Source organism: Ranitomeya imitator, chromosome 1, assembly GCF_032444005.1.
Source record: "Ranitomeya imitator isolate aRanImi1 chromosome 1, aRanImi1.pri, whole genome shotgun sequence".
Lineage (NCBI taxonomy): Eukaryota > Metazoa > Chordata > Amphibia > Anura > Dendrobatidae > Ranitomeya > Ranitomeya imitator.
This window is the reverse complement of record NC_091282.1, coordinates 1,213,990,384-1,214,003,110: the sequence shown is the minus strand read 5'-3', so window position 1 is coordinate 1,214,003,110 and position 12,727 is coordinate 1,213,990,384.

Here is a 12,727-nt window from a genome sequence, read left to right as displayed (position 1 = left end):
GGGTGTAATGTGGAGGAGGAATAGTCTGCAGGGTGTAATATGGGGGAGGAGGAGGAATAGTCTGCAGGGTGTAATGTGGGGAGGAGGAGGAATAGTCTGCAGGGTGCAATGTGGGGGAGGAGGAATAGTCTGCAGGGTGTAATGTGGAGGAGGAATAGTCTGCAGGGTGTAATGTGGGGAGGAGGAATAGTCTGCAGGGTGCAATGTGGGGGGGGAGGAATAGTCTGCAGGGTGTAATGTGGGGGGGGAGGAATAGTCTGCAGGGTGTAATGTGGAGGAGGAATAGTCTGCAGGGTGTAATGTGGGGAGGAGGAATAGTCTGCACGGTGTAATGTGGGGAGGAGGAATAGTCTGCAGGGTGTAATGTGAGGAGGAATAGTCTGCAGGGTGTAATGTGGAGGAGGAATAGTCTGCAGAGTGTAATGTGGGGAGGAGGAATAGTCTGCAGGATGTAATGTGGAGGAGGAATAGTCTGCAGGGTGTAATGTGGAGGAGGAGGAATAGTCTGCAGGGTGTAATGAGGGGGAGGAATAGTCTGCAGGGTGTAATTTGGGGAGGAGGAATAGTCTGCAGGGTGTAATGTGGGGAGGAGGAATAGTCTGCAGGGTGTAATGTGGGGAGGAGGAATAGTCTGCAGGGTGTAATGTGGAGGAGGAATAGTCTGCAGGGTGTAATGTGGGGGAGGAGGAATAGTCTGCAGGGTGTAATGAGGAGGAATAGTCTGCAGGGTGTAATGTGGGGAGGAGGAATAGTCTGCAGGCTGTAATGTGGAGGAGGAGGAATAGTCTGCAGGGTGTAATGTGGAGGAGGAGGAATAGTCTGCAGGGTGTAATGAGGGGGAGGAATAGTCTGCAGGGTGTAATTTGGGGAGGAGGAATAGTCTGCAGGGTGTAATATGGGGAGGAGGAATAGTCTGCAGGGTGTAATGTGGGGAGGAGGAATAGTCTGCAGGGTGTAATGTGGGGAGGAGGAATAGTCTGCAGGGTGTAATGTGGGGGAGGAGGAATAGTCTGCAGGGTGTAATGAGGAGGAATAGTCTGCAGGGTGTAATGTGGGGAGGAGGAATAGTCTGCAGGCTGTAATGTGGAGGAGGAGGAATAGTCTGCAGGGTGTAATGAGGAGGAATAGTCTGCAGGGTGTAATGTGGGGAGGAGGAATAGTCTGCAGGGTGTAATGTGGAGGAGGAATAGTCTACAGGGTGTAATGTGGAGGAGGAGGAATAGTCTGCAGGGTGCAATGTGGAGGAGGAGGAATAGTCTGCAGGGTGCAATGTGGGGGAGGAGGAATAGTCTGCAGGGTGAAATGTGGGGGGGAGGAATAGTCTGCAGGGTGTAATGTGAGGAGGAATAGTCTGCAGGGTGTAATGTGGAGGAGGAATAGTCTGCAGAGTGTAATGTGGGGAGGAGGAATAGTCTGCAGGATGTAATGTGGAGGAGGAATAGTCTGCAGGGTGTAATGTGGAGGAGGAATAGTCTGCAGGGTGTAATGTGGAGGAGGAATAGTCTGCAGGGTGTAATGTGGAGGAGGAGGAATAGTCTGCAGGGTGTAATGAGGGGGAGGAATAGTCTGCAGGGTGTAATTTGGGGAGGAGGAATAGTCTGCAGGGTGTAATGTGGGGAGGAGGAATAGTCTGCAAGGTGTAATGTGGGGAGGAGGAATAGTCTGCAGGGTGTAATGTGGAGGAGGAATAGTCTGCAGGGTGTAATGTGGGGGAGGAGGAATAGTCTGCAGGGTGTAATGTGGAGGAGGAATAGTCTGCAGGGTGTAATGTGGGGAGGAGGAATAGTCTGCAGGCTGTAATGTGGAGGAGGAGGAATAGTCTGCAGGGTGTAATGTGAGGAGGAATAGTCTGCAGGGTGTAATGTGGGGAGGAGGAATAGTCTGCAGGATGTAATGTGGAGGAGGAATAGTCTGCAGGGTGTAATGTGGGGGAGGAATAGTCTGCAGGGTGTAATGTGGAGGAGGAATAGTCTGCAGGGTGTAATGTGGGGAGGAATAGTCTGCAGGGTGTAATGTGGAGGAATATTCTGCAGGGTGTAATGTGGAGGAGGAGGAATAGTCTGCAGGGTGTAATGTGGGGAGGAGGAATAGTCTGCAGGCTGTAATGTGGGGAGGAGGAATAGTCTGCAGGATGTAATGTGGAGGAGGAATAGTCTGCAGGGTGTAATGTGGGGAGGAATAGTCTGCAGGGTGTAATGTGGAGGAATAGTCTGCAGGCTGTAATGTGGAGGAGGAGGAATAGTCTGCAGGGTGTAATGTGGGGAGGAGGAATAGTCTGCAGGCTGTAATGTGGGGAGGAGGAATAGTCTGCAGGATGTAATGTGGAGGAGGAATAGTCTGCAGGGTGTAATGTGGGGGAGGAATAGTCTGCAGGGTGTAATGTGGAGGAGGAATAGTCTGCAGGGTGTAATGTGGGGGAGGAGGAGGAATAGTCTGCAGGGTGTAATGTGGAGGAGGAATAGTCTGCAGGGTGTAATGTGGGGAGGAGGAATAGTCTGCAGGGTGTAATGTGAGGAGAAATAGTCTGCAGGGTGTAATGTGGAGGAGGAATAGTCTGCAGGGTGTAATGTGGAGGAGGAATAGTCTGCAGGGTGTAATGTGGGGAGGAATAGTCTGCAGGGTGTAATGTGGAGGAATATTCTGCAGGGTGTAATGTGGAGGAGGAGGAATAGTCTGCAGGGTGTAATGTGGAGGAGGAATAGTCTGCAGGGTGTAATGTGGGGGAGGAATAGTCTGCAGGGTGTAATGTGGAGGAGGAATAGTCTGCAGGGTGTAATGAGGGGGAGGAATAGTCTGCAGGGTGTAATGTGGAGAGGAGGAATAGTCTGCAGGGTGTAATGTGGAGAGGAGGAATAGTCTGCAGGGTGTAATGTGGAGGAGTAATAGTCTGCAGGGTGTAATGTGGGGAGGAGGAATAGTCTGCAGGGTGTAATGTGGAGGAGGAATAGTCTGCAGGGTGTAATGTGGAGGAGGAGGAATAGTCTGCAGGGTGTAATGTGGGGGAGGAATAGTCTGCAGGATGTAATGTGGGGAGGAATAGTCTGCAGAGTGTAATGTGGAGGAGGAATAGTCTACAGGGTGTAATGTGGGGGAGGAATATTCTGCAGGGTGTAATGTGGGGAGGAGGAATAGTCTGCAGGGTGTAATGGGGGGGGGAATAGTCTGCAGGGTGTAATGTGGAGGAATAGTCTGCAGGGTGTAATGTGGGGGAGGAATATTCTGCAGGGTGTAATGTGGGGAGGAGGAATAGTCTGCAGGGTGTAATGGGGGGGGGAATAGTCTGCAGGGTGTAATGTGGAGGAATAGTCTGCAGGGTGTAATGTGGAGAGGAGGAATAGTCTGCAGGGTGTAATGTGGGGGAGGAATAGTCTGCAGGGTGTAATGTGGAGAGGAGGAATAGTCTGCAGGGTGTAATGTGGAGAGGAGGAATAGTCTGCAGGGTGTAATGTGGGGGAGGAATAGTCTGCAGGGTGTAATGTGGGGAGGAGGAATAGTCTGCAGGGTGTAATGTGGGGGAGGAATAGTCTGCAGGGTGTAATGTGGGGAGGAGGAATAGTCTGCAGGGTGTAATGTGGGGGAGGAGGAATAGTCTGCAGGGTGTAATGGGGGGAGGAGGAGGAATAGTCTGCAGGGTGTAATGTGGAGGAGGAGGAATAGTCTGCAGGGTGTAATATGGGGGAGGAGGACGAATAGTCTGCAGGGTGTAATGTGGGGAGGAGGAGGAATAGTCTGCAGGGTGCAATGTGGGGGAGGAGGAATAGTCTGCAGGGTGTAATGTGGAGGAGGAATAGTCTGCAGGGTGCAATGTGGGGGGGGGGAGGAATAGTCTGCAGGGTGTAATGTGGGGAGGAGGAATAGTCTGCAGGGTGTAATGTGGGGAGGAGGAATAGTCTGCAGGATGTAATGTGGAGGAGGAATAGTCTGCAGGGTGTAATGTGGAGGAGGAATAGTCTGCAGGGTGTAATGTGGAGGAGGAATAGTCTGCAGGGTGTAATGTGGAGGAGGAGGAATAGTCTGCAGGGTGTAATGAGGGGGAGGAATAGTCTGCAGGGTGTAATTTGGGGAGGAGGAATAGTCTGCAGGGTGTAATGTGGGGAGGAGGAATAGTCTGCAGGGTGTAATGTGGGGAGGAGGAATAGTCTGCAGGGTGTAATGTGGGGGAGGAATAGTCTTCAGGGTGTAATGTGGGGGAGGAGGAATAGTCTGCAGGGTGTAATGTGGAGGAATAGTCTGCAGGGTGTAATGTGGAGGACGAGGAATAGTCTGCAGGGTGTAATGTGGGGGAGGAGGAATAGTCTGCAGGGTGTAATGTGGGGGAGGAGGAGGAATAGTCTGCAGGGTGTAATGTCGAGGAGGAGGAATAGTCTTCAGGGTGTAATGTGGGGAGGAGGAGGAATAGTCTGCAGGGTGTAATGTGGGGAGGAGGAGGAATAGTCTGCAGGGTGTAATGAGGAGGAGGAATAGTCTGCAGGGTGTAATGTGGAGGAGGAGGAATAGTCTGCAGGGTGCAATGTAGGGGAGGAGGAATAGTCTGCAGGGTGTAATGTGGAGGAGGAATAGTCTGCAGGGTGTAATGTGGGGGAGGAATAGTCTGCAGGGTGTAATGTGGGGAGGAGGAATAGTCTGCAGGGTGTAATGCGGAGGAGGAATAGTCTGCTGGGTGTAATGTGAGGAGGAATAGTCTGCAGGGTGTAATGTGGAGGAGGAATAGTCTGCAGGGTGTAATGTGGGGAGGAGGAATAGTCTGCAGGGTGTAATGGGGGGAGGAATAGTCTGCAGGGTGTAATGTGGGGAGGAGGAATAGTCTGCAGGGTGTAATGTGGAGGAGGAGGAATAGTCTGCAGGGTGTAATGTGGGGGAGGAGGAATAGTCTGCAGGGTGTAATGGGGGGAGGAGGAGGAATAGTCTGCAGGGTGTAATGTGGAGGAGGAGGAATAGTCTGCAGGGTGTAATATGGGGGAGGAGGACGAATAGTCTGCAGGGTGTAATGTGAGGAGGAATAGTCTGCAGGGTGTAATGTGGAGGAGGAATAGTCTGCAGGGTGTAATGTGGGGAGGAGGAATAGTCTGCAGGATGTAATGTGGAGGAGGAATAGTCTGCAGGGTGTAATGTGGAGGAGGAATAGTCTGCAGGGTGTAATGTGGGAGAGGAGGAGGAATAGTCTGCAGGGTGTAATGTGGAGGAGGAATAGTCTGCAGGGTGTAATGTGGGGAGGAGGAATAGTCTGCAGGGTGTAATGTGAGGAGGAATAGTCTGCAGGGTGTAATGTGGAGGAGGAATAGTCTGCAGGGTGTAATGTGGAGGAGGAATAGTCTGCAGGGTGTAATGTAGGGGAGGAGGAATAGTCTGCAGGGTGTAATGTGGAGGAGGAATAGTCTGCAGGGTGTAATGTGGGGAGGAGGAATAGTCTGCAGGATGTAATGTGGAGGAGGAATAGTCTGCAGGGTGTAATGTGGAGGAGGAATAGTCTGCAGGGTGTAATGTGGGGGAGGAGGAGGAATAGTCTGCAGGGTGTAATGTGGAGGAGGAATAGTCTGCAGGGTGTAATGTGGGGAGGAGGAATAGTCTGCAGGGTGTAATGTGAGGAGAAATAGTCTGCAGGGTGTAATGTGGAGGAGGAATAGTCTGCAGGGTGTAATGTGGAGGAGGAATAGTCTGCAGGGTGTAATGTGGGGAGGAATAGTCTGCAGGGTGTAATGTGGAGGAGGAATAGTCTGCAGGGTGTAATGTGAGGAGGAATATTCTGCAGGGTGTAATGTGGAGGAGGAGGAATAGTCTGCAGGGTGTAATGTGGAGGAGGAATAGTCTGCAGGGTGTAATGTGGGGAGGAATAGTCTGCAGGGTGTAATGTGGAGGAGGAATAGTCTGCAGGGTGTAATGTGGGGAGGAATAGTCTGCAGGGTGTAATGTGGGGAGGAGGAATAGTCTGCAGGGTGTAATGTGGGGGAGGAGGAATAGTCTGCAGGGTGTAATGTGGAGGAATAGTCTGCAGAGTGTAATGTGGAGGAGGAGGAATAGTCTGCAGGGTGTAATGTGGGGGAGGAGGAATAGTCTGCAGGGTGTAATGGGGGGAGGAGGAGGAATAGTCTGCAGGGTGTAATGTTGAGGAGGAGGAATAGTCTGCAGGGTGTAATATGGGGGAGGAGGAGGAATAGTCTGCAGGGTGTAATGTGGGGAGGAGGAGGAATAGTCTGCAGTGTGCAATGTGGGGGAGGAGGAATAGTCTGCAGGGTGTAATGTGGAGGAGGAATAGTCTGCAGGGTGTAATGTGGGGAGGAGGAATAGTCTGCAGGGTGCAATGTGGGGGGGAGGAATAGTCTGCAGGGTGCAATGTGGGGGGGGAGGAATAGTCTGCAGGGTGTAATGTGGAGGAGGAATAGTCTGCAGGGTGTAATGTGGGGAGGAGGAATAGTCTGCACGGTGTAATGTGGGGAGGAGGAATAGTCTGCAGGGTGTAATGTGAGGAGGAATAGTCTGCAGGGTGTAATGTGGAGGAGGAATAGTCTGCAGAGTGTAATGTGGGGAGGAGGAATAGTCTGCAGGATGTAATGTGGAGGAGGAATAGTCTGCAGGGTGTAATGTGGGGAGGAATAGTCTGCAGGGTGTAATGTGGAGGAATATTCTGCAGGGTGTAATGTGGAGGAGGAGGAATAGTCTGCAGGGTGTAATGTGGAGGAGGAATAGTCTGCAGGGTGTAATGTGGGGGAGGAATAGTCTGCAGGGTGTAATGTGGAGGAGGAATAGTCTGCAGGGTGTAATGAGGGGGAGGAATAGTCTGCAGGGTGTAATGTGGAGAGGAGGAATAGTCTGCAGGGTGTAATGTGGAGGAGTAATAGTCTGCAGGGTGTAATGTGGGGAGGAGGAATAGTCTGCAGGGTGTAATGTGGAGGAGGAATAGTCTGCAGGGTGTAATGTGGAGGAGGAGGAATAGTCTGCAGGGTGTAATGTGGGGGAGGAATAGTCTGCAGGATGTAATGTGGGGAGGAATAGTCTGCAGAGTGTAATGTGGAGGAGGAATAGTCTACAGGGTGTAATGTGGGGGAGGAATATTCTGCAGGGTGTAATGTGGGGAGGAGGAATAGTCTGCAGGGTGTAATGGGGGGAGGAATAGTCTGCAGGGTGTAATGTGGGGGAGGAATAGTCTGCAGGGTGTAATGTGGGGAGGAGGAATAGTCTGCAGGGTGTAATGTGGGGGAGGAGGAATAGTCTGCAGGGTGTAATGTGGAGGAGGAGGAATAGTCTGCAGGGTGTAATGTGGGGGAGGAGGAATAGTCTGCAGGGTGTAATGGGGGGAGGAGGAGGAATAGTCTGCAGGGTGTAATGTGGAGGAGGAGGAATAGTCTGCAGGGTGTAATATGGGGGAGGAGGACGAATAGTCTGCAGGGTGTAATGTGGGGAGGAGGAGGAATAGTCTGCAGGGTGCAATGTGGGGGAGGAGGAATAGTCTGCAGGGTGTAATGTGGAGGAGGAATAGTCTGCAGGGTGCAATGTGGGGGGGGGAGGAATAGTCTGCAGGGTGCAATGTGGGGGGGGAGGAATAGTCTGCAGGGTGTAATGTGGGGAGGAGGAATAGTCTGCAGGGTGTAATGTGGGGAGGAGGAATAGTCTGCAGGATGTAATGTGGAGGAGGAATAGTCTGCAGGGTGTAATGTGGAGGAGGAATAGTCTGCAGGGTGTAATGTGGAGGAGGAATAGTCTGCAGGGTGTAATGTGGAGGAGGAGGAATAGTCTGCAGGGTGTAATGAGGGGGAGGAATAGTCTGCAGGGTGTAATTTGGGGAGGAGGAATAGTCTGCAGGGTGTAATGTGGGGAGGAGGAATAGTCTGCAGGGTGTAATGTGGGGGAGGAATAGTCTTCAGGGTGTAATGTGGGGGAGGAGGAATAGTCTGCAGGGTGTAATGTGGAGGAATAGTCTGCAGGGTGTAATGTGGAGGACGAGGAATAGTCTGCAGGGTGTAATGTGGGGGAGGAGGAATAGTCTGCAGGGTGTAATGTGGGGGAGGAGGAGGAATAGTCTGCAGGGTGTAATGTCGAGGAGGAGGAATAGTCTTCAGGGTGTAATGTGGGGAGGAGGAGGAATAGTCTGCAGGGTGTAATGTGGGGAGGAGGAGGAATAGTCTGCAGGGTGTAATGAGGAGGAGGAATAGTCTGCAGGGTGTAATGTGGAGGAGGAGGAATAGTCTGCAGGGTGCAATGTAGGGGAGGAGGAATAGTCTGCAGGGTGTAATGTGGAGGAGGAATAGTCTGCAGGGTGTAATGTGGGGGAGGAATAGTCTGCAGGGTGTAATGTGGGGAGGAGGAATAGTCTGCAGGGTGTAATGCGGAGGAGGAATAGTCTGCTGGGTGTAATGTGAGGAGGAATAGTCTGCAGGGTGTAATGTGGAGGAGGAATAGTCTGCAGGGTGTAATGTGGGGAGGAGGAATAGTCTGCAGGGTGTAATGTGAGGAGGAATAGTCTGCAGGGTGTAATGTGGAGGAGGAATAGTCTGCAGGGTGTAATGTGGGGAGGAGGAATAGTCTGCAGGGTGTAATGTGAGGAGGAATAGTCTGCAGGGTGTAATGTGGAGGAGGAATAGTCTGCAGGGTGTAATGTGGGGAGGAGGAATAGTCTGCAGGGTGTAATGTGGAGGAGGAATAGTCTGCAGGGTGTAATGTGGAGGAGGAATAGTCTGCAGGGTGTAATGTGGAGGAGGAATAGTCTGCAGGGTGTAATGTGGAGGAGGAATAGTCTGCAGGGTGTAATGTGGGGAGGAGGAATAGTCTGCAGGGTGTAATGTGAGGAGAAATAGTCTGCAGGGTGTAATGTGGAGGAGGAATAGTCTGCAGGATGTAATGTGGAGGAGGAATAGTCTGCAGGGTGTAATGTGGAGGAGGAATAGTCTGCAGGGTGTAATGTGGAGGAGGAATAGTCTGCAGGGTGTAATGTGGAGGAGGAGGAATAGTCTGCAGGGTGTAATGAGGGGGAGGAATAGTCTGCAGGGTGTAATTTGGGGAGGAGGAATAGTCTGCAGGGTGTAATGTGGGGAGGAGGAATAGTCTGCAGGGTGTAATGTGGGGAGGAGGAATAGTCTGCAGGGTGTAATGTGGGGGAGGAATAGTCTTCAGGGTGTAATGTGGGGGAGGAGGAATAGTCTGCAGGGTGTAATGTGGGGGAGGAGGAATAGTCTGCAGGGTGTAATGTGGGGGAGGAGGAGGAATAGTCTGCAGGGTGTAATGTCGAGGAGGAGGAATAGTCTTCAGGGTGTAATGTGGGGAGGAGGAGGAATAGTCTGCAGGGTGTAATGTGGGGAGGAGGAGGAATAGTCTGCAGGGTGTAATGAGGAGGAGGAATAGTCTGCAGGGTGTAATGTGGAGGAGGAGGAATAGTCTGCAGGGTGCAATGTAGGGGAGGAGGAATAGTCTGCAGGGTGTAATGTGGAGGAATAGTCTGCAGGGTGTAATGTGGAGGACGAGGAATAGTCTGCAGGGTGTAATGTGGGGGAGGAGGAATAGTCTGCAGGGTGTAATGTGGGGGAGGAGGAGGAATAGTCTGCAGGGTGTAATGTCGAGGAGGAGGAATAGTCTTCAGGGTGTAATGTGGGGAGGAGGAGGAATAGTCTGCAGGGTGTAATGTGGGGAGGAGGAGGAATAGTCTGCAGGGTGTAATGAGGAGGAGGAATAGTCTGCAGGGTGTAATGTGGAGGAGGAGGAATAGTCTGCAGGGTGCAATGTAGGGGAGGAGGAATAGTCTGCAGGGTGTAATGTGGAGGAGGAATAGTCTGCAGGGTGTAATGTGGGGGAGGAATAGTCTGCAGGGTGTAATGTGGGGAGGAGGAATAGTCTGCAGGGTGTAATGCGGAGGAGGAATAGTCTGCTGGGTGTAATGTGAGGAGGAATAGTCTGCAGGGTGTAATGTGGAGGAGGAATAGTCTGCAGGGTGTAATGTGGGGAGGAGGAATAGTCTGCAGGGTGTAATGTGAGGAGGAATAGTCTGCAGGGTGTAATGTGGAGGAGGAATAGTCTGCAGGGTGTAATGTGGGGAGGAGGAATAGTCTGCAGGATGTAATGTGGAGGAGGAATAGTCTGCAGGGTGTAATGTGGAGGAGGAATAGTCTGCAGGGTGTAATGTGGGGGAGGAGGAGGAATAGTCTGCAGGGTGTAATGTGGAGGAGGAATAGTCTGCAGGGTGTAATGTGGGGAGGAGGAATAGTCTGCAGGGTGTAATGTGAGGAGGAATAGTCTGCAGGGTGTAATGTGGAGGAGGAATAGTCTGCAGGGTGTAATGTGGGGAGGAGGAATAGTCTGCAGGATGTAATGTGGAGGAGGAATAGTCTGCAGGGTGTAATGTGGAGGAGGAATAGTCTGCAGGGTGTAATGTGGGGGAGGAGGAGGAATAGTCTGCAGGGTGTAATGTGGAGGAGGAATAGTCTGCAGGGTGTAATGTGGGGAGGAGGAATAGTCTGCAGGGTGTAATGTGAGGAGAAATAGTCTGCAGGGTGTAATGTGGAGGAGGAATAGTCTGCAGGGTGTAATGTGGAGGAGGAATAGTCTGCAGGGTGTAATGTGGGGAGGAATAGTCTGCAGGGTGTAATGTGGAGGAGGAATAGTCTGCAGGGTGTAATGTGAGGAGGAATATTCTGCAGGGTGTAATGTGGAGGAGGAGGAATAGTCTGCAGGGTGTAATGTGGAGGAGGAATAGTCTGCAGGGTGTAATGTGGGGAGGAATAGTCTGCAGGGTGTAATGTGGAGGAGGAATAGTCTGCAGGGTGTAATGTGGGGAGGAATAGTCTGCAGGGTGTAATGTGGGGAGGAGGAATAGTCTGCAGGGTGTAATGTGGGGGAGGAGGAATAGTCTGCAGGGTGTAATGTGGAGGAATAGTCTGCAGAGTGTAATGTGGAGGAGGAGGAATAGTCTGCAGGGTGTAATGTGGGGGAGGAGGAATAGTCTGCAGGGTGTAATGGGGGGAGGAGGAGGAATAGTCTGCAGGGTGTAATGTTGAGGAGGAGGAATAGTCTGCAGGGTGTAATATGGGGGAGGAGGAGGAATAGTCTGCAGGGTGTAATGTGGGGAGGAGGAGGAATAGTCTGCAGTGTGCAATGTGGGGGAGGAGGAATAGTCTGCAGGGTGTAATGTGGAGGAGGAATAGTCTGCAGGGTGTAATGTGGGGAGGAGGAATAGTCTGCAGGGTGCAATGTGGGGGGGAGGAATAGTCTGCAGGGTGCAATGTGGGGGGGGAGGAATAGTCTGCAGGGTGTAATGTGGAGGAGGAATAGTCTGCAGGGTGTAATGTGGGGAGGAGGAATAGTCTGCACGGTGTAATGTGGGGAGGAGGAATAGTCTGCAGGGTGTAATGTGAGGAGGAATAGTCTGCAGGGTGTAATGTGGGGGAGGAGGAATAGTCTGCAGGGTGTAATGTGGAGGAGGAATAGTCTGCAGGGTGTAATGTGGGGGAGGAGGAATAGTCTGCAGGGTGTAACGTGGAGAAGGAATAGTCTGCAGGGTGTAATGTGGGGAGGAATAGTCTGCAGGGTGTAATGTGGAGGAGGAATAGTCTGCAGGGTGTAATGTGGGGAGGAGGAATAGTCTGCAGTGTGCAATGTGGGGGAGGAGGAATAGTCTGCAGGGTGTAATGTGGAGGAGTAATAGTCTGCAGGGTGTAATGTGGGGGAGGAGGAATAGTCTGCAGGGTGTAATGTGGAGGAGGAATAGTCTGCAGGGTGTAATGTGGGGGAGGAGGAATAGTCTGCAGGGTGTAACGTGGAGAAGGAATAGTCTGCAGGGTGTAATGTGGGGAGGAATAGTCTGCAGGGTGTAATGTGGAGGAGGAGGAATAGTCTGCAGGGTGTAATGTGGGGAGGAATAGTCTGCAGGATGTAATGTGGGGAGGAATAGTCTGCAGGGTGTAATGTGGGGAGGAGGAATAGTCTGCACGGTGTAATGTGGGGAGGAGGAATAGTCTGCAGGGTGTAATGTGAGGAGGAATAGTCTGCAGGGTGTAATGTGGAGGAGGAGGAATAGTCTGCAGGGTGTAATATGGGGGAGGAGGAGGAATAGTCTGCAGGGTGTAATGTGGGGAGGAGGAATAGTCTGCAGGGTGTAATGTGGAGGAGGAATAGTCTGCAGGGTGTAATGTGGGGAGGAGGAATAGTCTGCAGGGTGTAATGTGAGGAGGAATAGTCTGCAGGGTGTAATGGGAGGAATAGTCTGCAGGGTGTAATGTGGAGGAGGAATAGTCTGCAGGGTGTAATGTGGGGAGGAGGAATAGTCTGCAGGGTGTAATGTGGGGAGGAATAGTCTGCAGGGTGTAATGTGGAGGAGGAGGAATAGTCTGCAGGGTGTAACGTGGAGGAGGAATAGTCTGCAGGGTGTAACGTGGAGGAGGAATAGTCTGCAGGGTGTAATGTGGAGGAGGAATATTCTGCAGGGTGTAATGTGGAGGAGGAGGAATAGTCTGCAGGGTGTAATGTGGAGGAGGAGGAATAGTCTGCAGGGTGTAATGTGGGGAGGAATAGTCTGCAGGATGTAATGTGGGGGAGGAATAGTCTGCAGGGTGTAATGTGGAGGAGGAATAGTCTGCAGGGTGTAATGTGGGGAGGAGGAATAGTCTGCAGGGTGTAATGTGGAGGAGGAGGAATAGTCTGCAGGGTGTAATGTGGGGGAGGAGGAATAGTCTGCAGGGTGTAATGTGGAGGAATAGTCTGCAGGGTGTAATGTGGGGGAGGAGGAATAGTCTGCAGGGTGTAATGT